The sequence below is a fragment of the Triticum aestivum genome, chromosome 3B, assembly GCF_018294505.1.
Source record: "Triticum aestivum cultivar Chinese Spring chromosome 3B, IWGSC CS RefSeq v2.1, whole genome shotgun sequence".
Lineage (NCBI taxonomy): Eukaryota > Viridiplantae > Streptophyta > Magnoliopsida > Poales > Poaceae > Triticum > Triticum aestivum.
The window spans coordinates 22,510,132-22,534,059 of record NC_057801.1 but is presented as its reverse complement, the minus strand read 5'-3'; the positions used below and the strand labels follow the sequence as shown (position 1 = coordinate 22,534,059).

Below are 23,928 nucleotides of genomic sequence, written 5' to 3'. Positions count from 1 at the left end.
ACTTTTTGAATTCATGAGGACACTTGATCTCGATCCCCCTCCATCTCAATCTCGATCCCACCCGCACCCTCCCCCGCTAGCTCCACCGCCGCCGACGACCCACCGCAACCCTCCCCCGCTCCACCACCGCCGCCGACCACCCGGCCCCCCGCACCCTCCCCCGCTCCACCGCCGCCAACGGGCACCCCCCGCACCCTCCCCCGCTCCACCGCTGCCGCCGATGATATTTTCAAGTAACAAATTTGAATATATATTTTTTAAAAATATTTTTGTTTTTATACAAAAATATTACTATTATGATTTAAACAAGTTTGAACATATTTAAACACAAATAAATATCAAACATGATTTAAAATGCATAAAAAAATATTGGGGAGCTTGGGAATCGAACCCAGGACCTCCTGGTGTGGGTGCTACGTACTGACCAGTCGGGCTAGTGGGCAAGTTCTGTTGTATATAGGGTTAGGTGGTATATAACCTGACAAGTCGGGCTAAATTACTTATGGTGCACCCCTCGGTGGTGCGCCATTGCTATGGATGTACTTATGGCGCACCCATGGATGGTGCGCCATTGCTAAGCCTTCCCCCACACTAAATTAAAATCCCCAATCCCCTCACATTTCTCTCTAATCCCTCCCCTGCCTCATCTCCCCCCACACCGACCGTGCTTGCCGTCCCTGGCCGTGCTTGCTTCCTCCTCCGCACCCGACCACCTCCCTCACCGTCCCCCCTCCTCCCGCGTCCGCGCTCCCGCCGTTCCCCTCCCCCCGCGGCCCCGCCTGCGTCAACCTCCCTCCCGAGCGCGACAGCTAGGGTTCCTAGCCGCTGCCACCGCTGCCGGCCCGCCGCCGCGGTGCGCCCAGCCGGCCGAACCCGACGCTGCCCAGCTGCCCCTGCCGTCCTCCACCACCGGTCACCTCCGCAGCAGCCGTCGAGCCAAGGAAGTACTCCTCCCGCGACCTCGCCGCCCACACCTCCCTCAAGCCCAGGTAGGCGATTTCAAATTCAGCAATCCTCTTTCACTACCCTCGTGGTTCGAATCGAATCATCCGTCCGGCCTGGTAGAATTGCTGGCCCTGGGGACACGGGTTCGAAATGCATGCGCACCTGAATGTACTCACTAAATTTTAATTGACAGTAAAATTTAGTGTAATTTTGGTTAACTGAATTAAATGTAAATTCAGTTAACTCATAAAATTAAGTGAAACATTTGGTCTGATTGAAATGCAGCAAGTTTTTTGGGGGTCCTAATCAGTTTTCTTACAAAAACTTGCTTAAATAGCAGCAAGTTTGAATACAGTGTATGTTCTGTAGCTTGTTTAGAAAGATCACTGAATACAGTGTATGTTCTGTAGTTTGAATTGTGTAATGTTCAGGGTTGTGTAATATTCAGACTTGACTAGTTCTAACCCCATACAGAAACCCTAAATCCCCAATCCCTTCTACTCACCACGTATGCTCATTTATTTTTCCTTTTGATGAACAGCAGGTTAGTGGATTGGTCAGCGGATCTGAAGGTCAGTGGATTCCAAGCAGCCAGATCAAAGGTAACTGAAGAAAACACCATTGCTCTGTTATGCTTGTGATGGCCTGAATGATGGTGTATAGATGTTCTTTTGATTTTTGTGATGGTCAGATTTGTTACATCAGATCAACTAGACATGATTTGTTACATGGTTGTAGACATGTTCTGTTGATACTTGTGATGGTCTGATAGTTGTAGACATGTTCTTTCGCCATACCCCAAACACCATGAATTGGTAAGCTACTGGTTACTGCCATACCACAAACAAGTACTTGGAGTTCTAGCTTCCATGCACTAGCCTATCAATGGCGAAAGAGAAAAAAACACTGACTAAGAATATCAACATTTGTGTCCATGCTTCGATGCAGAAAAAACATTTGTGTCTATCTTCCATGCACTAGCCTATCAAAGCTCTTTTTACCAGCTGTAAGGCAGTGTGCAATGCAAGACCTGCATTAGTTAGTGGATGAGGCCACAAGACCAGCTTTAGGGTTTAGGGCTTAAGCCAAGAGGAGAAAGAAAGGGTTGTCCATATGAAAAGACCAGCTTTAATCAGTTAACAGAAAAAGGTACAGAACAAGCAAATGTAAGAAAAGAAGAGAGCTTGTACTGCCAGTACATCATCAGGCAGTTCACCAGAGATTTTCAAGTTAGAAATACTCCCAGGGGTAGATGAAGAGAGAATATCATGAAGGAACAATTTAGTTTTAATTAATGGAAAAGTTGCATTTACTTGTAGTGAAAGGAACAATTTCAGGTAATTATAAATATTCAATAGCAGCAGAGGCAAGCAGTAGCAGTAGCAGTAGATGCCAACTTTTGATATGCATGCATGCATTCTTTGCTTGTTTATATTCATTCTTGTAAACTGAACATGCTCATCTATCTATCTATCTATCTATCTACCTGCTTAAGTATGTATGTATGCATTGTATTTTTATTTCCTTTGGAAAGTAAAGTTTATTTCCTGGCTGGCTGGCATGATGGCTCATGGATCCCTCAGCTGCAGCTACAGTTGGAGCTCAATCTGATCTCATCTGAAATGAATCTATAAATACAGAGTGTAGTTAGTTACAGAGTAGCAGAAATAGTTGTTGGATGCAGTTACTTGCATGGGCCTGGCTGATGAAGAAAAACTTTATATATATTCATACTGATGTTGACTCTATAAATCATACTTATTGGACATGTTTTATGTGTTGATCCATCAATTGATCACATTGAGAAAGACCATCGTGTCTCCGACCATTTTGCAAAGGTCATGTCTCCGACCATCGTGTCGTGATGAATTTGCAGGTACCCCGAGAGGCCCTTGAGTTTGCCGGAATGTTGATTAACTTCCGTTCTGGCAAATTCGGGTACTCCATATGTCCTATTTTCAGCAAAGGTCATGCTGAAATTTTCCGTGAATTTTAGCATGACTTTGCTAAAAATAGGACATATGGGGTACTTGCGACTAATGCATGGACCGGGGTATCTTAGTACTTAGTTAAGTAGGATCAAATGCCCTGCCATTCTTGCTGCATTAAACCATAGGTGGCAATAGAGCCAAGTGATTAGTGCCAAGTGATTAGGCCCAACCTAGAGTGCCTCGGCTTAGGCTTTTAGGGTGCCTCGGCGTCGACAAACCCTAAATGATAAAAGCTTAGCTTTTAGGATGTCTCGGTGTCGACAAACCCTAAATGATGAGACCATGATCTTGTTCCTTGACAATAACCAACTTTTTGACCAAACTGTTTTCCTATTTAGAGCGAAACATGGCCAACAACGATGAGGCCGGCGGTTCAGGCGGCAAGCAATTCTGGGAGCTGTCCCAGGAGATGGAGGAACAACCTCACCGCTATGAGGACGCCGCGGAAGACACCGATCCTGATTACACAACCCCTAGTGGTGTCGGGGATGACACCACTGATGGTGCCGCCGAGGATGCCACCACTGATGATGGCGGCGCACACATAGATGGCAGCCAACCGAAGAAGCAAAGGAAGGACCGGCGCCCGAATGCGCTCCGCACCCTCAAGGAGGAATTCACTCAAGTGGACTCCGACGGGAATCCAACGGAGCCCAAACATATAGTCAAGGGGTACTCGGTTCAGCTCGGGTGCATTCTCCGGAGCACCGTCTCGATCAACACCGAGAACCTTAGGCATAAGGACCGAGGGAATTTGCGCAACCTCCTCTTCATGAAGCTGCACGAACGATACAAGTTCCCCGCCAAATTTTAAAACACACGCCTCTCAGGGAATAAAGTGAACAGTGCCGCCCTCACGAAGATGAGCACGGCCCTGTCTACTTGGAGAAGCGCGATGAAGAGAATGATTGATAAAGGTGATAGTTATGAGAAGATCAAGGCGAAATATCCTTTGATGAGCGAAGATGACTACAAGGAGTTCAAGATAAAGTGCGAGAGCAGTGCAACCTCCGAATCAAGTCAGTGGGGGAAAGAAATGCGGGAGTTGAACTTAGGGGAACACAAACTCGGTCCCGGCGGTTACAGAGTGGTGGACCCTATATGGGACAAGGAGGACGCAGAGCGTGCCGAGCAAGGCCTACCGCCCCGCTTCGAGAAATACAGCGGTAACAAGCAAATCAGGAACTATGTCAGGGCCCGGTACAAGGAGGACCCGATAACAAAGGAGCTTACCACGGATCCGAAGACCAGGGCGCTTGAGCTTTTTCTGGTAAGGAATACACCCCCGCGTAATTAGCTCCATATGGTTGCACTCTAATTAATCCCCAATATTTCTAAATGGTTCACGTTCCTTTCGCAAGAAACTGAAAGCAGTAGCGCGGGTTCGTCTCAGAGCTCCCCTTTCGACACCCCTTTAAATAGGGCGTTGAACGTAATGAAAAGCAAGGATAAGCTCACTAAGCCGACGTCAGCTGGTCGTGTGGTCGGCAAAGGCTTGTCCACAAAATGGGGGTCATACTATACCGCTGGTGTGCGGAAGGAGAAAAAGGCCAGCTCGGAAAGCCAGACGGGTGAGGTTGAAGCACTCAAGGCACAAGTGGCGCAGATTCCGGAGCTTGTCCAAGAGCAAGTGGAACAACAACTGGGAACGAAGCTCAACGCCATGGTGCCTACGTTGATTCATGGGCTGACGACGTGGATTGCGGGTGGCCAACAGGGGCCTCCCCCGGTTCCCAGCTTCACGGCCAGCAACTCGCACAGCGCGCAGGCGGCGCCATTGGTGTCTCCGGCGGCGCCATTGGTGTCTCCTGCGGCAGCGCCATTGGTGTCTCCGGCGGAGGCGGTATTCGTGTCTCCGGCGCTGGCACGGGCATTGGAGCTTAATGCACCCGGGTGTACGCCGGCCGGCACCTCGCTAGCAAGAGCCCCCTCCGTCAGTTGCACGCCCGCCGTTGGCGGTGCCTTGACATTAGCCGAGCTCGACGGCGTCACGGTAACTAAGCCTCTCAGCCGATGACTTCATCTCCCACTACTAGAAAAAAGGCTATATATGGGATTGACACTAATGGCGCACCAGACAAGTGGTGCGCCATTAGTATATACTAATGGCGCACCTCTTTCTGATACGCCATTAGAGTTGAAACTACTAATGGCGCACCTGGCCCAAGGTGCGCTATTAGTATCCAAATTTTTTTTTGAACTAGTGCGCCTGTCCAAACATACTAATGGCGCATCCAGACACAGTGCGCCATTACTAGTTGTAACTAGTAATGGCGCACCCGTCAGAAAGTGCGCCACTAATGTTGTTTTTTTATTATATTTTTTATTCCTTTTTTTGCAATACTACTAATGGCGCACTCTTCAACCGTGCGCCATTACTAGTTTAAACTAGTAATGGCGCACTGTTAGTATGTTTCTTTTTTTTGCAAAACTACTAATGGCGCACCGCCAGAAGGTGCGCCATTAGTAACCTGGATTACTAATGGAGCATTTAGTGCTAGTGCGCCATTAGTAAGTGGGCAGCAACAAGATATTTTGGACAGCCTCTCCTACCCACACTCACTTTCTCCCCACTTCATTCTCTCCACCTCCTCCTAGGCTCGGGTGCCTCCTCTTTTTCACCTCATTTCCACCATAGATTCATTCAAATTAAGTGGTTAAATTACCTTGTTTTGATAGGTAAGTAAGGGGGAAAGCTATATTTATGTTGTTCTCCCTACAACAATGTGCACATGCACTTTTTATGGCCTAGCTAGATCTATGTATGTTCGTGGTGTTGCATATGTTTGTGGTGTTGCATATGTGTTTGTGTTTGGAGGTGTACCGGTATTTGAAATGCGATAGTTGCCAATATTTTGCCGGAATGTTGATTCATTTCCGTTTCGGCGAGAATTTTGGCATTAAGCATTCTTTTTGGTCCTATTTTTAGGGAAAGTCATGCCAAATTTTTTCTTGGTTCTAAAATATCGTTTTGCTCTACCCCGCAGGCGACCATGGTCCGCACGATGACCGAAGGCATCGTGAATAGGTTTTTGAGGTCCGCGAAGGCCGAGATGCTTCAAAAGAACGAGACGGAGATAAGATGTCCGTGTCGAAGATGCAAGCTGAAGAGCCTTATTGCGGACCCGGATTCCGGGCAGGTGCGGGACCACCTGCTCTTGCGTGGTTTCATGGATGGCTATCGGTGGCAAGGTGATGAAGATGACTACGAAGTCGTCCATGGGGGCCGGGCAAGAAATGAGGAAGGGCAGCAAGACAACCACCGCGGCTCGGGCGGGCGAGAAGACGAAGAATCCCCAGGAGATGATCACGACGGTGATGCTGTACACAGTCATCATGTAGAAGATGCAGGACATGATGATGAGGAAGATGCCGGAGCAGACGACGGGCATGATCATGAAGATGATGATGCCGGCGGAGCAGACGACGCTGGACCATCGATGGGCTGGGTGCAGGACCCTCATATTCAAGAGCTGCTTCTCAAGCAGACGGATAACGCAAGAGCTGCCGCCCGAGAGAAAGCCAAGATGGATCAACTTGAGTTAGACGCGGTTACTCCATTGTATGAAGGATGCAGGCCCGAGGATACCCGCCTGAAAGTAACGCTCATGGCTCTGGAGATGAAGGTAAAACACAAAATGACCGACGCATGTTTCGACGAGAACATGTCATTCTGGCACGAACGTCTTCCCAAGGGGAACAAGTGCCCGACCAGTTTGGAGGAGGCGAAGAAAATCGTGTGTCCTCTGGATTTACCGCACGTGAAATACCATGTGTGCATGAACAATTGCATCATTTATCGGGACGAGCACGCGGAGTCTACCATATGTCCGGTGTGCGGCGTCACTCGATACAAGAAGAGGAAGAAAGCTCCTCGAAAAGTGGTGTGGTACTTTCCGATCACTCCTCGTCTGCAGCGGTATTTCGCGGACCCTAAGGTAGCAAAGCTCCTGCGTTGGCACGCGGATAGGGAGGAGAAGAAGCGAGAAGATGACGCAAATGATCCGGAGATAGATAAAAAAGACAAGATGCTGAGTCACCCTAAGGATGCGAGCCAGTGGCAAGCGTTGAACTTCGAAGACTCAGAATTTGGGAACGATCCAAGGAACATCGTGCTGGGCGCGAGCACCGATGGAGTCAATCCGTTTGGCAGCCAGAGAAGCACACATAGCACCTGGCCTGTGTTTGTGTGGATGTACAACCTTCCCCCCTGGTTGTGCATGAAGAGGAAGTACATTCACATGAGTATGCTAATTGAAGGGCCGAAACAACCAGGGAACGACATCAATCTGTATCTGGGGCTGCTGAAAGAGGAGCTTGACACGCTGTGGAAAACGCCAGCCAATACGTGGGACGCCGCAGAGAAAGAATATTTCCCTATGAGAGCCGCACTGCTCACGACGGTGCACGACTATCTCGGTTACGGATATCTCGCGGGGCAGGTAGTCCACGGATTTTCTGGATGCGTAAGGTGCATGGATGACACAACGTATCGCCAGCTAGATAGAGATCCCGGGTCTTCGAAAACCGTGTTCATGGGACATCGAAGGTGGCTTCGCGACGATGACCCGTGGAGGAAACGCAAGGATCTGTTCGATGGTGAAACCGAACCCCGAAAACGCCCGTGTACGAGGAGCGGCGAGGAAATAGACAAGCTGTTGAAAAATTGGAAAGACTGCCCACTGCCGGGAAAGAAGCAAAAGGCGCCAGAGCCGGGAAAGAAGCGAAAGGCGCCAGAGCCGCTGCTGAAGGTATGGAAAACGAGGTCTGTTTTCTGGGACTTGCCGTACTGGAAGATCCACCGTGTGCCTCACAGCCTTGATGTCATGCATATCACGAAGAACGTGTGCGAGAGTCTGCTTGGTACCCTGCTCAACATGCCAGAGAGGACCAAAGATGGGCCGAAAGCAAGGGCAGACTTGAAATCAATGGGCATCAGGCAGGAGCTTCACGCTAATGATGATGATGATGATGATGATGAGGCGAAGCAGGACACAGAAAGTCGTCGCAAAGGCAAAAAGGCCAAGAAGACCGGAAATGACTACCCTCCCGCGTGCTTCACTCTAAGTCAGGAGGAGATCGAGCAGTTTTTCACCTGCCTCCTAGGAGTAAAACTTCCTTACGGTTACGCGGGGAAGATAAGCAGATACCTAGACCCAGCGAAGCAGAAGTTCAGCGGGATGAAGTCTCACGACTGTCACGTGCTGATGACGCAGATACTTCCAGTTGCAATCCGTGGGATCATGGACGCGCACGTCCGTGAAATGCTATTTGGCCTATGCAACTTTTTCGACGTCATCTCTCGGAAGTCGATTGGCGTGAGGCAACTCAGAAGGCTACAGGAAGAGATCGTGGTGATACTATGCGAGCTTGAGATGTACTTCCCGCCCGCATTCTTCGACGTTATGGTGCATCTGCTGGTCCATATCGTGGAGGATATCATCCAACTCGGGCCGACGTTCCTGCACAGCATGATGCCGTTCGAAAGGATGAATGGTGTCATCAAAGGATACGTTCGGAACATGTCACGTCCAGAGGGAAGTATAGCCAGGGGCTTTCTGACCGAAGAGTGCATCTCCTACTGCACGAATTATCTAGGCATCGAGAACCCCGTTGGTCTGCCCGTCAACAGGCACCTCGGCAGGCTCGCTGGATGGGGTCACCGTGAGGGTCGCCGCGAAATGCATGTCGACTTCGAGGGTCGACTCGCCGACTTTGAAAGAGCAAACCTAGTCGCGCTACAACACATAGACGTGGTCGATCCTTGGGTGGTAGAGCACAAAACCTTTATTGAGAAGACGTACAATGACCGAGGCCAACAGAGGACGGACGGAGATATACTCAAAGAGCACAACTCATGTTTCACGCGTTGGTTCAAGCAGAAGCTTCTGTCGTACCCTTTACATGAAGATTCTTCCGCGGAAGAACAACTCATATTCGCCTTGTCACAGGGCGCCGAGCACAACCTGATGACCTATGAGGCGTACGATATCAACGGCTACACATTCTACACCGAGGACAAGGACATGAAGAGCGATGGTTATCAGAACTCCGGGGTAACGATGGAATCCTACACCGGTAAGGACAAGGACAGATACTACGGAAGGATCGAGGAGATCTAGGGAGCTGAGCTACGCTGGAGAGAAGGTGCCGATGTTCCGTGTCAGATGGGCCAAGAGCGTCCTAAAAGAAGACCGATATTTCACCACCATGGTTATACCCGAAGCCAAATCCAAGACCGCGGGCGCAAACGTCACCGCGAAAAATGAGCCATGGGTACTGGCTTCCCAAGTGGACCAATGCTTCTTCATTACCGACCCGCCAAAGCCCAGTCGTGTTGTCGTGAGGAGAGGCAAAAGGAAGATCATCGGAATGGATGGAGTAGCCAATGAGCAAGACTTCGACAAGTACGGCGACCCGAGGATCGAACATGACGACGATGATGAAGTAGCAGCATACACCACAAGAAGAAGCAGGACCACCCTACCTAAAGGACGTCCGTTCCACAGAAGAACTCCATTTGCGAAAAAGAAGGGCAAGAAGATTGTGAACAGATAGCTAGCTAAGATCGATTGTATTTAAATCGTAGCCTTCATTTCTCGATTGTATTTCATGGGCACTTTTTGAACTATCATGAATATTTTTAAATTTCATGGACACTCGATCTCGATCCCCCTCCATCTCGATCGCTATCCCACCTCGCCAGATCCGGTCCCCCTCGCCGCCGAGCACCCCCCGGTCCACCGGCCGCCGCCGCCGACCCCCCGCACCCTCGATTCCCCTACTCAACCGCCGCCGCCGACCCCCCGCACACCCCTCCCCTACTCAACCGCCGCCGCCGACCCCCCGCACCCCCCGCACCCTCCCCCGCTCCACCGGCATTACTGTTTGATGATATTTTTTAAAAAATTATTACTGTCTTATAAAAAAATATTACTGTTATGATTTAAACAAGTTTGAACATATTTAAACACAAATAAGTATCAAACAGCATTTTAAATGCATAAAAAAATTGTGGAGCCTGGGAATCGAACCCAGGACCTCCTGGTGTGAGAACTGGCTGCTGACCAGTTGAGCTAGTAGAGGGAACTTGATGTGGATCAGGTCAGGTGGAAGATAACCTGTTGGCTCGAGCAGAAATAAAAAAAAAATACTAATGGCGCACCAGGGCGAGGTGCGCCATTAGTATGGATGTACTTATGGCGCACCGAGGGGTGGTGCGCCATTAGTATTGTGCCGCCCCCATCCATATCCCGGCACAAACCTATCCCCTCTCTCTCCCTCGCCCTCTCCCTCGCCCTCGCCCTCGATCCCCTTCCCCTCTCCTCTCCCGACGCCGCTGCCCCGCCGCCTCGACTCCGCCCCGACGCCGCCTTGACACCGCCCCGTCGTCCTCGTCTCCGCCCCGACGCCGCCCCGTCGTCCTCGTCTCCACCGTCGATTCACTCCACCGAGCCTCCCCCGAGCTCGCCTTTGCACAACTACAGGGCCCGGTGAGGCCACCTCGTCCGATTCCCTTCGATCCCCTTTGATTCTTCCTCTGATTTAGGCCCTATTTTGCCGCTAGACGCCGTGCCCCCACTAGCTGCTACCTTTTGCCGTCGCCGCGGCAACCGTCGCCGCGTGCCATGTTGGCCCCCTGTTCACCGGCCGCGCCTGTGCCGCCCGCTCGCCGGTCGTCGCCTGCCCTGGCCGGAGCCGTCCCATCCCCATCCGCGCGCGCCCTGCTGCGCCTGACGCCGTCCGCGCCCGCCGCTGCCTGGCGCGGCTGTCCCCGAGCTCGGCCATGTTGGCGTCGTGATGCGCGTGCGTTTGCTCGGCTGCTGCTTTACGGTTGCTGATGCACTGCCGCTGCTCGTCCTGCTGCTTGTTGCTTAGCTGCTGCTCCGCTACTAACTGCTACTGCTGCTGCCGAGCCATGCTGTTGCCTTCTTGCTACTGCTGTTTCTTGCTACTACTGCCGCTGCATAGCTACTGCCGTCGCTGCTGTTTCCTTAACTGCTGCCGCTGCTGTTTGCTGGTCGCTCTGGCTCGTAGCTGCAAGGTTGTTTGCTGAAGAAACAACTGAAGAAACTGAACCGTGAAGAAACCCACGAGACTACCAGAGAGCTTGCCCCGTCCAAGCTTGGTTATGTGCTATGTGTGCGTTTGTGTGCACACCCGTGAGGCTGGCCGTGCAACCAGGTCGGTCCTTGTTGATTAGAGCTAGGTGGTGCTAAATTAGTCTGGTAACAGATGACGTTTGGTCCCCCATTAATTAGGTTTGTTTTATTTATTTGTTTATAGGTATAGCATATGACATGTGGACCCACATGCACTGTTCACTTTTTGACCCATTCAACTTTGACTTGTTGAGTCACTGATAATCTGGTGTATTAGTTGGATGGATCCCTTGCAATGTAGTGTCTCTGTTTTCGGATTGATGTACGTAGGTGACAGATACATCAGTAGCAGCAATGTAGGGAGATGTAGGTGAGAAGTAAGTATCATGTGCAGTGCATCACATTGACATGGGCTAAGAACATTAATCAGGATATGTAGTAGCTCATGTGCTTAATAACCTCCATCGTTAGAGGGTTAGTAGGGGTATATCATGAACATTTACCTATGCCAAGTTGGTTGATCAAAGTTATGATCTGACGAAAGCCAAGTAGTGCACTTGCACACAACTTGGTTGTAATTCCTATCGATGAGTTACTTGATTGTTTTGATATGGTCTAATTTTGCATGCATGGTTTTGGAAAAACCGTGTTGCCAAACTAGGCCTTAGCTTGATGGAGCCGACAGCTTCCGTTTACCTGAAACAAGTCTTCTTGTTTTGCGGTGCTCATTTTTTTCTAAGTGTACTGTAGTACTTGTTCCTTTGTGCACCATAAGTAAAACTAGCTAATTTTATGAAAATGTATCATGTCACTGTCCGTGACTCTCTCTTTTTAAGTCCACATTCTGTTGGTGGCTCGGTTAACTCCTAGGGTTTTAGCAGTTATGTATAAAAAACATTCTGATCCAGTATTGCTTGTAGTGGTTTGTCCAAAATGTTGAATGATACTGCTTGGAGATGCATATATTGTTTCACCTCTTCACATGCCAATGTATTTTCCATGTTGTGATGAAGGCCTTTTTTGCCTTGTCCACCCGAGAGGCCCTTGAGTTTGCTGGAATGTCGATTAACTTCCGTTCCAGCAAATTCGGGTACTCCATATGTCCTATTTTCAGCAAAGGTCATGCTGAAATTTTCCGTGAATTTTAGCATGACTTTGCTAAAAATAGGACATATGGGGTACTTGTGACTAATGCATGGGCCGGGGTACTTGTGACTAATGATGAAAGCTTAGGCTTTTAGGGTGCCTCGGCGTCGAAAAACCCTCAATGATAAAAGCTTAGCTTTTAGGATGCCTCGGTGTCGACAAACCCTAAATGATGAGACCATGATCTTGTTCCTTGACAATAACCAACTTTTTGACCAAACTTTGTTCCTATTTAGAGAGAAACATGGCCAACAACGATGAGGCCGGGGGTTCGGGCGGCAAGGCATTCTGGGAGCTGTCCCAGGAGATGGAGGAACAACCTCACTTGTATGAGGACGCCGCCTTCCCCACCGATCCTGAGACCACTGATGGTACCGCCGAGGATGACCCCACTGATGCCACCACTGATGGTGCCGCCGAGGATGCCACCACTGATGATGGCGGCGCACGCACAGATGGCAGCCAACCGAAGAGGCAACGGAAGGACCGGCGCCCGACCGTGCTCCGCACCCTCAAGGAGGAAGTTACTGAAGTGGACTCCGACGGGAATCCAACGGCGCCCGAACGAATAGTCAAGGGGTACTCGCTTCAGCTCGGGTGCATTCTCCGGAGCACCGTCTCGATCAACACCGAGAACCTGAGGCATCCTGACCGAGGGAATTTGCGCAACCTCCTCTTCACGAAGCTGCACGAACGATACAAGTTCCCCGCTGATTTTGAAAACACAAGCCTCAAAGGGAATAAAGTGAACAATGCTGCCCTCACGAAGATGAGCAAGGCCCTGTCTACTTGGAAAAGCAATGTGAAGAGAATGATCGAGAAAGGTGAGAGTTATGAGAAGATCAAGGAGAAAAATCCTTCGATCACCGAAGATGACTACAACGACTTCAAGATCAATTGCTCGAGCACCGCAAACTCCCAATCAAGTCAGTGGGGGAAAGAAATGCGGGAGCTGAACTTAGGGGAACACAAACTCGGTCCCGGCGGTTACAGAGTGGCGGAGCCTATATGGGACAAGGAGGACGCGGAGCGTGCCGAGCAAGGCCTACCGCCCCGCTTCGAGAAATACAGCGGTAACAAGCAGACCAGGAACTATGTCAGGGCCCGGTACAAGGAGGACCCGATAACAAAGGAGCTTACCACGGATCCGAAGACCAGGGCGCTTGAGCTTGTTCTGGTAAGGAATACACCCCCGCGTAATTAGCTCCATATGGTTGCATTCTAATTAATGAAGCCAAATTTCTAAATGGTTCACATTCCTTCCGCAGGCGACTGAAAGCAGTAGCGCGGGGTCGACTAAGAGCAACCCTTGGGACACCACTCAATAGGGCGTTGAATGTAATGAAGAACAAGGATAAGCTCAGTAAGCCAACGTCAGCTGGTCGTGTGGCCGGCAAAGGCTTGTCCACAAAATGGGGGTCATACTATACCGCTGGTGTGCGGAAGGAGAAAAAGACCAGCTCGGAAAGCCAGGTGCGCGAGGTTCAAGAACTCAAGGCACAGGTGGCGCGGATTCCGGAGATTGTCCAAGAGCAAGTGCAACAACAACTCGGAGCGACGATCACCGCCATTGTGCCTACCTTGATCCAGGGGTTGAGTGCGTGGATTTTGGGCGGCCAATAGGGGCCACCCCCGATTCCTAGCTTCACAGCCAGCAACTCGCAGAATGCAATGGCGGGGCCATTGGTGTATCCGGCGGAGGCGGCATTGGTGTCTCCGACGCCGACACGGGAGCTTAATGCACCCGGGTGTACGCCGGCCGGCACCTCTGCAGCAAGCGGCCCCTCCATCAACTGCGCGCCCGCCGTTGGCGGTGCCTCGACATTAGCAGAGCTCGATGCCATCATCACGGTAACTAATTAAGCCTCTCTCGGTCGAGGACTTCATCTCCTTGCCTTTGACTGGGCATCCCTGATGCCCTACATGTTTTCGCAGGGCGCCGCCGATGTTTCGTGCGCTCTCCTGCACTTCGTGAACAACGAGTTGGTCGATGTCGCCAAGGGCAAAATCGTTCAACCGGGCAACCCCTTGTTCCACGGTACCCAGATGCCACCCAACTTGTTTAGGGTTGAACTGGTTCGGGTGCTGCCAGGCTGCGACGAGTTGTTACCTCCGATTCGACCCGTCGGGGGCGACGATGATGACGTGATGACCCTCAGCGCTTGCCTGAGCTGGCCCCTGCTTTGGCCGAAGAGCCAGATTCGTTTGGGGGCGGGGGACACCACCCCAAAGACAACACCGACAGTCGTGCCAGCGCCAAGTCGGCCCCATGGCAAGACCGCCGCAACGGTGCCGGACATCCCTATGCCACTGGATCCAAACATGCATATGGCACAGGATCAGAATGACAACGACGACGATACATTTGGCAACGTCGATCAGTACTTTGCCGAACATGGGTACGATGGCGACTTCATGGGGCCTCCTTCTCAAGAACCCAACCCAACAAAAGACGTGCGCGATCTAGCTGGTACCACGGAGAAGCCAAGTTGCAACATGCGTCGTCTGCTGTTCAGCTCTCAAGAGACGCCTCCAGCTGCCGACTTCACCGAGCCTCAGATAGGCGAGGTGCGAAATATTATCAGCCCAAACACACTCAAGAAGGCGGTCTGTGAGCAGAACTCGGTCCCATTACAGGAGAAGAAGAAGGCACGCAAAAGAAAGACTAACAAGGGTGCGAGCCAGCCGGCACCGAGCACGATCCGTGCTCAGGACGGGCCACCTTCACCTGAGGATATCTCGAGGAGGGTGCATGTGGCGGGTAGGGCGATGCTACCGACAAATATGCTCAATGCTGCAACCGGTGCTATGCGGAGTCTGCATGACTGTGTTCTTTCTTTGGAGAAGCGGCGTCTTAGAGAGAAGGATGTGGCATACCTGGTTTTCGCGGCCAAGGTGCCAGAGGGCAAGGGCTTTGTGGATAACTCCATTGGGCGTACGATCGTCCTGCGGTTTGATGACATCCACGCTATGATGAACCTTCATCCGCTGCACTACACCTTCGTTCGGCTATTTTCGCTGAGTATGGAGATGCGGATCATTCGCGAGAAGACCCCGGACATCATGATAGTCGACCCCTTCTACATGTGTGCCAAGATCTTGGGCAGCGCTGGGGACCGGCAAGTCGCGAGTTCTTACCTCGAAGGCGTCATTCTGGCAAACCAAGATAAGGATAACTTCCTCGTGCCTTACTTTCCTGAGTAAGTCCTCCCCTCAACCGGCCCGTAACATATGAATTTCGACCCGGACTGTAGGTCGAGAAGGTTCTTGATGATGTTCTCCCCGGCTACGCCAAATCTGGAGGCACCTTCACCAGGCCTATTCGTAAGTACGACAAGCACGTGTTCTCCCACAATACGACGTTCTTCTGCGTCAAGCAGCCGCCTGGCTGTCAGAAGGGTGCCTACTACGCCATCCATCACATGCGGGCGATCGTACGGGACCATCATCAACTTCTGCTACCGAGTAAACTCAAAGATTGGGCCGCGAGCGTGTCGGCAATCCAGGACGTGGACATCAGACAAGAATTCTTTTGCATCCAGTCGGAGTTTGCGGAAATCATCCATCAAGATGTCCTTCGTACCTTGGGGCAGTTCTACCTCAGAAATCAACCGTCCAACAATGACATCGACACAATGCTACAAATGCAGGCTGACAACGCCCGTTCTTTCATGACTCCCACGATAGACGGCGGCTTCATCCACGCTCCGGTCCCTTGAGTCGAGTCGAAAGCAGTGATGCTGTGTCTAGTTCTGAAACATCGATTGGCTCATGTTGTAATTAAACTTTAATGAACTTGTAGTATGTCTCTTTGGTTTCGAGAGTCGTTCAACTTAGATGTAATCGATGCTATTAATGTCTTGCTTTTCTCTTCCGATCGTTCTGTTGCATACTTATATATTGCTTATGTATTGTCTGTGAATTGGTACTAACGTTTCGTTTGGCTAGTGCATAGCGATGCCGTCGTATGTCGTGTACAAGGGTAAGGTTCCCGGAGTCTACGATGACTGGGAGGAGTGTCGGAGACAGGTTCACCGATTCAGCGGTAACAATTACAAAGGGTACACCACTAGGGCCGAGGCTGAATCTAGATACGCCCGCTATCTAGCGGGAGAGGGGAGGGAGCGTTGGAGGAACCGGATGAAGACGAGTTTCATTGTGATGATGCTCATCGTGATGACCGCAGCTCTATTCTATGTGATGGTAGTTTAGATGATCGATATCGACTTGTGATGTGAAGACAAACTCGCTACTCGCGGTCTCGAGACTTGTAATATAATGTTCTATCTTTGTTCGGTCTTTTCAATTCGGAGACTAATATGATGAATTGTATTCAGAGACTAATATGATGAATTGTATTCAGAGACTAATATGATGAATTGTATTCAGAGACTAATCTTCTATTGTATTCGATGAATCTGTTGTTGATGTGTGCTGTCTATATTTTGTCCAATTATACATTTTGTAACCTGTGCAAAAAACAGAAAATAAAAAAATAAAAAAGAACCTAATATTCATACTAATGGCGCATCACATCACAGTGCGTCATTAGTATGCCAAAGGATACTAATGGCGCATCATTAAACAGTGCGCCATTAGTATGCCGAAGTTACTAATGGCGCATCTTGTTGTTGTGGGCCATTAGTATGCCAAAGCACCTGGGTCACCCCCTGGGAGGCATACTAATGGCGCACTGTTGTATATACTAATGGCGCATCCAGTGGTGCGCCATTAGTATACCAGATACTAATGGCGTACCAGTGGTGCGCCATTAGTAAAATATACTAATGGCATGGCACTAATGGCACACTACTAATGCGCCATTAATGGCCAAATTAGGTGCGCCATTAGTAGGCCTTTTCCTAGTAGTGTCCTTGCCTTTGACTGGGCATCCCTGACGCCCTGTACATGTTTTCGCAGGGCACCGCCGACGTTCCTTGCATTCTTCTGCACTTCGTGGGCGCCGAGTTGGTCGATGTCGCCAAGGGCGGAATCGTTCAACCGGGCAACCGCATGTTCCACGGTAATCCGATGCCACCCACAGTGTATAGGGTTGAAGTGGTTCGGGTGCTGCCAGGCTGCGACGAGTTGTTACCTCCGGTTCGACCCGCTGGGGCCGACGAAGAAGATGAGATGACCCTCAGCGCCTGCGTAAACGGGCCGCTGCTTTGGCCGAAGAGCCAGATTCGTTTGGGGGCGGGGGACACCACCCCACAGACAAGACCACCAGTCGTGCCGGGGCCAAGCCATGGCAAGAACGCCGCAACGCTACCGGACCTGCCGGACATCCCTATGTCGGACATCCCTATGGCACAGGATCCGGACAGCCCTATGGCACAGGATCCGGACGACGACGACAACGACGACGGTACATTTACCAAAGTCGATAAGTACTTTACCGAACATGGGTACGCTGACGAGTTATGCGGGCCTCTTTCTCAAGAACCCAACCAAGACGACCGCAATCTAGCTGGTATGGCGGAGAAATCCAATTGCAATAGGCGTCGTCTGGCGTTCAGTTCTCAGGAGACGCCTCTAGCTCCCGCCTTCACTGAGCCTCAGATAGCGGAGGTGCGAAATATTATCAGCCCCGACACGCTCAAGAAGGCGGTCTGTGAGCAGAACTCGGTCCCATTACAGGAGATCAAGAAGAAGGGACGGAAACGAAAGACTAACAAGGGCGCCGGTGCGAGCCAGCCGGCACCGTGTTCCATCCGTGCTCAGGACGGGCCACCTTCACCTAAGGATATCTCGAGGAGGGTGCATGTGGCGGGTAGGGCGATGCTACCGCCAAATATGCTGAATGCTGCAACCGGTGCTATGCGGAGTCTGCACGACAGTGTTCTTTCTTTGGAGAAGCAGCTTCTCAGAGAGAAGGATGTGGCATACCCGGTTTTCGTGGCCAAGGTGCCAGAGGGCAAGGGCTTTGTGGATGGCGACATCGGGGGTAATGATCGTCCTGCGGTTTGATGACATCTTTGCTATGTTTAACCTTCATCCGCTGCACTACACCTTCGTTCGGCTGTTTTCGCTGAGTATGGAGATGCGGATCATTAGAGACAAGACCCTGTACATCGTGATAGTCGACCCCTTCTACATGCGTGCCAAGCACTTGAGCAGCGTTGGGGACCGCCAAGTTGAGAGTTCACACCTCGAAGGCGTCATTCTGGCAAACCCAGATAAGGATAACTTCCTTGTGGCTTACTTTCCCGAGTAAGTCATCCCTTAACCGCCCCGTAACATATGATTTCTTAGATTTCGATCGTTCTTTTTTTTCTAACATTCCGTGTTCTGTGCAGTGACACACATTGCACACTCATCCTCTTAAGCCCGAAATATTCCATGGCCACGTATTTTGACCCGAACCGTAACTCCAAGATAGACTACACAAATGTCAAGAAAGTTCTTGATGATGTTCTCCCCGGCTATGCCAAATCTGGAGGCACCTTCACCAGGGCAGTTCGTAAGTACGGCAAGCACACCTTCTCACACAATACAAAGTTCTGCTGCGTCAAGCAGCCGCCTGGCGGTCAGAAGGATGCCTACTACGCCCTCCATCACATGCGGGCGATCGTAAGGGAGCATCATCACCTTCTGCTACCAGATAATCTCAAAGATTGGGCCGCGAGCTTGTCGGCAATCCAGGACGCGGACCTCAGACAAGAATTCTTTCGCATCCAGTCGGAGTTTGCGGACATCATCCATCAAGATGTCCTTCATACCTCGGGGCAGTTCTTCCTCAGATATCAACCGTCCAACAGTGAGATAGATGGAACGCTACAAATGCAGGGTGACAACGACCGCTGTTTCATGACCATCACGACAGACGACGGCTTCATCCACGCACCTGTTCGGTGAGTCGAGTCGAAAGTAGTGATGTGTAGTTTTGAAACATTGATTGGCTCATGTTGTAATTAAACTTTAATGAATTCGTATGTCTCTTTGGTTTGGACAGTCGTTCAACTTAGATGTAATCAATGCTATTTATTAGTAGGACCATGAATCGTGCTATTAATGTCTTGCTTTTCTCTTTCGATCCTTTTGTTGCATACTTACATATTGCTTATGTATTGTCTGTTGTTTGGCTTGTGCATAGAGATGCCGTCGTATGTCATGTACAAGGGTAAGGTTCCCGGAGTCTACGAGGACTGGGAGGAGTGTCGGAGACAGGTTCACCGTTTCAGCGGTAATAGTTACAAAGGGTACACTACTAGGGCGGAGGCCGAATCTAGATATGCCCGCTATCTAGCGGGAGAGAGGAGGGAGCGTTGGAGGAACCGGATGAAGACCAGTTTGATCGCGATGATGCTCATTGTGATGACCACAACTCTCTTTTGTGTGATGGTAGTTTAGATGATCGATATCGACTTGTAATGTGAAGACAAACTCGATACTCGCGATCTTGAGACTTGTAATGTTTTATCTTTGTTCGGTCTTTTGAATTCGAAGACTAATATGATGAATTGTATTCGGAGACTAATCTTCTATTGTATTCGATGAATCTGATGTTGCTGTGTGCTGCTGTCTATATTCTGTCCAATAATATATTTTGTAACCTGTGCAAAAATCAGAAAAGCAAAAAAAAAATCAAATATTCATACTAATGGCGCATCAAGGCAGAGTGCGCCATTAGTTTGACAAAGCACATAGTTACATATGGCCCCCCGGGAGGCATACTAATGACGCATGAAGTTACATACTAATGGCGCACTGCCAGGTGCACCATTAGTATACCAGATACTAATGACGCATCAGTGGTGTGCCATTAGTAAAAAATTCTAATGGCGTGCTACTAATGGCGCACCGGTAGTGCGCTATTAGTAGGCAAAACCGCTGCGCCATTAGTAGGCCTTTTCCTAGTAGTGCCAGGTGTTGGATTTGTACATCCATTCCCCCAGCCAGAGAGACAGGGTATGACTAGCACGAACAAAATTCCACCCAGAGTGCAGTAATATACTCATGACTAAATACATGGTCATCGGATGATCTAGGCATGCATGTTGACTCGTCTATATATATAGTCTATCAAAACGTGTGGGGGGTATAGCTTTAAGTGGAAGCGCAAAGTCTTATACTTAGTGGACTATTTAGCTATATATACTACTTCTGTGAGATGTTGGAGTGAAACAAACAAAAGCCAGATGCTCTCCTATATGACTGTTACCATGTGTGATCCCTTCTGTATCAGCTGGCTAGAAGCCATTAGGACTAGAATCTAAGTGCACACGGCACATGGATAGTAGATCATTTTGTATGACTTCACCCACATGGTGACTACTCAGCCAATGGTGATCGCTCTATTGTGACGAGACTTGCGCCTTCCACCATGCTAATCGCGCAGCACCAGCATGTCCCGGTAGCATGTCCATGAACTTCTGCAACTTTCCATGTGTCTAGCCTCACCGTCTCCGAGCACCCCCAGTCTCTGTCGCCACCAGCCAACAACGGCAGGAATATTTAGCCTTTGAAGGCGACTTAACTGGTGTAAAATTTTCACTATCCAACCGAAACGATGTGGTCTTCCGTTATCCTTTGATAAAAAGAAGTGGCTTTTGGTTGGAAGCATGGAAAAGACAATGTATCTTGGGCTGATTGTGGGTGAAGTGAGATCTGAGATAGCGCAATAAGAAAATTTCAGAAGAGAGTGTGTACCATAGGCAAAGATCCAATAACTATTTTGGGGGTGTTAAGTTAGCCTCCGTCGCGGCTTGGAGGCATGGTTGTGACGGTGCATCTTGAGCGGGCACCTCGGGACGATGTGTGTGTGGCCATGGCGCCGGTCACGCAGCGATGTGACCTCCTCTACATTTGGTTGTCTTCATCGTCGGTCCAAACGGATCTGGTCGGTAGGTGTTGCCTCGCGGTGGCTTCCCGGCGGCGGATCAAGTGGAGGAGGAGATGGTGACCTAGCTACTGAATTGGGTAAGGATGCCATCATCTTCGGTGGCGCCCGTGGGTGTCGTTTTCCTCGTTGGAGGCATGGTGGGGACGTGCCTCGCTCCATTGTTTCCGGGGGAAATCTTAGATCTGGAGGAGGCTACCATTGACGGCGGCGCCCGTGGGCCTTGTAGCCCTCGTTGGAGGCATTGAGGGGCCTCATGCATGGATCGGATGATGGCGACGAAGTCTTCATCGTCACCCCCATGGGGCATCATCTTTGGAGACATTCATCGGCTGGACGGACATGTGGATGGCTTGGTGGTTGGACGTCGGTAGGTGGTGGAGCGGTGCTTCTTCCTACACATCGATGGCGGCGGATCTCGGCGGTGTGGCGCGGTGGAGACTCCACGTCCGATGGGTGGTGATGGAATTGTGCAGGAGGACGATGTTGTCTAGCATCGTTGTGGCGTCGATGGCAGGGAGGCCTAGCAAGGTCGATGCGTCAATATCTGATATGAGGATGAATAGATGGATGAAGGAGGTGACCGCCCGTACAGCGTGCACATGTGGTGCCCATTGAAAGTGCGCCAAACCGGTGTCTAACTCAGTTCAGGTATTGTGGCTTGGATGGGGCATCCGGCATTAGATGTTAGGTGTTGGTGCAATCTCTGTTTGGTATTAGGCTCAGACATTCAACACCCCTTCATCACCGGGATAGGAGTAGCAACAAGTGTTGCCAAGATGGCGGCTTCAGGCTTACTGATGTATTACCTTTGTAAGGGCTTTGTGAATAATTAATAAAATGGTTGCATGCATCGCCCAGATGCAGAGGCCGGGGGTGCATCCTCCTTTTCAAAGAAAAAGTTAGTCCTAAAACTACATAAGTTGTTGATCGAGAGCCCTAACTTGCCTAGACCAGTGTTCCTTGCTCTTGTGGCACTTGACTCTTGCCATGTCGATATAGTATATGAAAATAGCCCTTTCATCAAATATACAATTGAAAATCCACTCTCAAAAATGTCATACAACCACATTGAAGAAGAGAGATGTTTTTATAATTTCTTAAAAAAGGACACATCATCATCGCGATGCAGACAAATAGAAGGAGCGAGATGTATTCGTAGGTTTGCTGACACCTAGCAATACCAGCCACATGTCCACTTATGCACCACCTCATCCAGTGCAGTCGTGGCGGCACCTCCCTCAAGGAGAGCTTCTGTGGCCACCTTCTGCATCGCCGCCACCTTAGCTCTTACCTCGGCGCCTTCGCCATGGCCAACCGTCACCTCCCTCACTGCCACGACGATCTCCTCCTTTCTCTTGGTCATCGCCTCTCGTATGGCTACCCTGACCCCTTCAATCAGCATGATAGTGTTCTGTCGCTACTCGGCGTAGAGCGGCCATGCGACCATGGGCACGCCATGCACCAAGGTCTCCAGGACCAAGTTCCACCCGCAATGCTCCAAGAAGCATCATGTGGCCCCGTGAGTCAGTACCTCCGTCTGCGGCGCCCACGATGGCACGAGGAGGCCGGTGTCATTGCTGTCCACGAACCGCTCTGGGAAGTAGGCCAGGGGGTCGTTCTTGCTCTCAGCGTCATAGTGGTTGGCATTCACGGCCCCCTGGTCGCTCGGGCTCCGCACCACCAATAGGAAGCGCTGCCCGTTGAGCTCCAGCCCAACCGCTAGCTCACGCATATGCTTCGTCGACAGCAAACCTCTGGGGCCAAATGAGACGAAGATGACCGACTTGGGAGGCTGCCGATCGATCCAGTCCAGGAAGGTGGCGCACGACTCATCGCTGGCGTCGGCACGTATGAGACTATGAGTGGACCGATGTTATACTCCGGAGGGCAGCCGGGCTTAGGGTAAGAGAGCACCCTTGCAACGTCCTAATCGAGGTCCTCGAAGGAGTTGATCGGGATGGCCTTGGCCTTGTGGTAGCGTTTGGCGTGGTGCACCATCCACCGGTAGCAGGGGTCAGACTTGTCCTGGATCGGCGGGATGGGCATGCAGCCGGGCAGCCTAACGGGCTCGGCGAGGTCCAGGAACTCGCCGGACATGGAGTTGTCGAGCTCCGGGAGGTGAAGCATGATGAGAGAGAGAGGCTTAGAGTAACTGAAGGAAATATACCCTAGAGGCAATAATAAAGTTATTATTTATTTCTTTAATTCATGATAAATGTTTATTATTCATGCTAGAATTGTATTAACCGGAAACTTAGTACATGTGTGAATACATAGACAAACAGAGTGTCACTACTATGCCTCTACTTGACTAGCTCGTTGAATCAAAGATGGTTATGTTTCATAGCTGTAGACATGAGTTGTCATTTGATTAACAGGGCCACATCATTGGAGAATGATCTGATTGATTTGACACATTCCGTTAGCTTAGCACTTGATCGTTTAGTATATTGCTATTGCTTTCTTCATGACTTATACATGTTCCTATGACTATGAGATTATGCAACTCCCGAATACCGGAGGAACACTTTGTGTGCTACCAAACGTCACAACATAACTGGGTGATTATAAAGGTGCTCTACATGTGTCTCCGGTGGTACTTGTTGAGTTGGCATAGATCGAGATTAGGATTTGTCAATCCAATTGTCGGAGGGGTATCTCTGGGCCCTCTCGGTAATGCACATCACTATAAGCCTTGCAAGCAACGTGCCTAATGAGTTAGTTGCGGGATGATGCATTACTGAACGAGTAAAGAGACTTGCCAGACGAGATTGAACTAGGTATTGAGATACCGACGATCGAATCTCGGGCAAGTAACATACCGATGACAAAGGGCACAACGTATGTTGTTATGCGGTTTGACCGATAAAGATCTTCGTAGAAGATGTAGGAGCCAATA

General features: G+C 50.2%; 1 pseudogene; it reads right to left on the bottom strand.

The window, feature by feature from the left end:
• Positions 1-23,156, bottom strand: part of LOC123067187 (hydroquinone glucosyltransferase-like) — a 46,439-nt pseudogene extending 23,283 nt beyond the window's left edge.
• Positions 23,157-23,928: the final 772 nt, after the last annotated feature.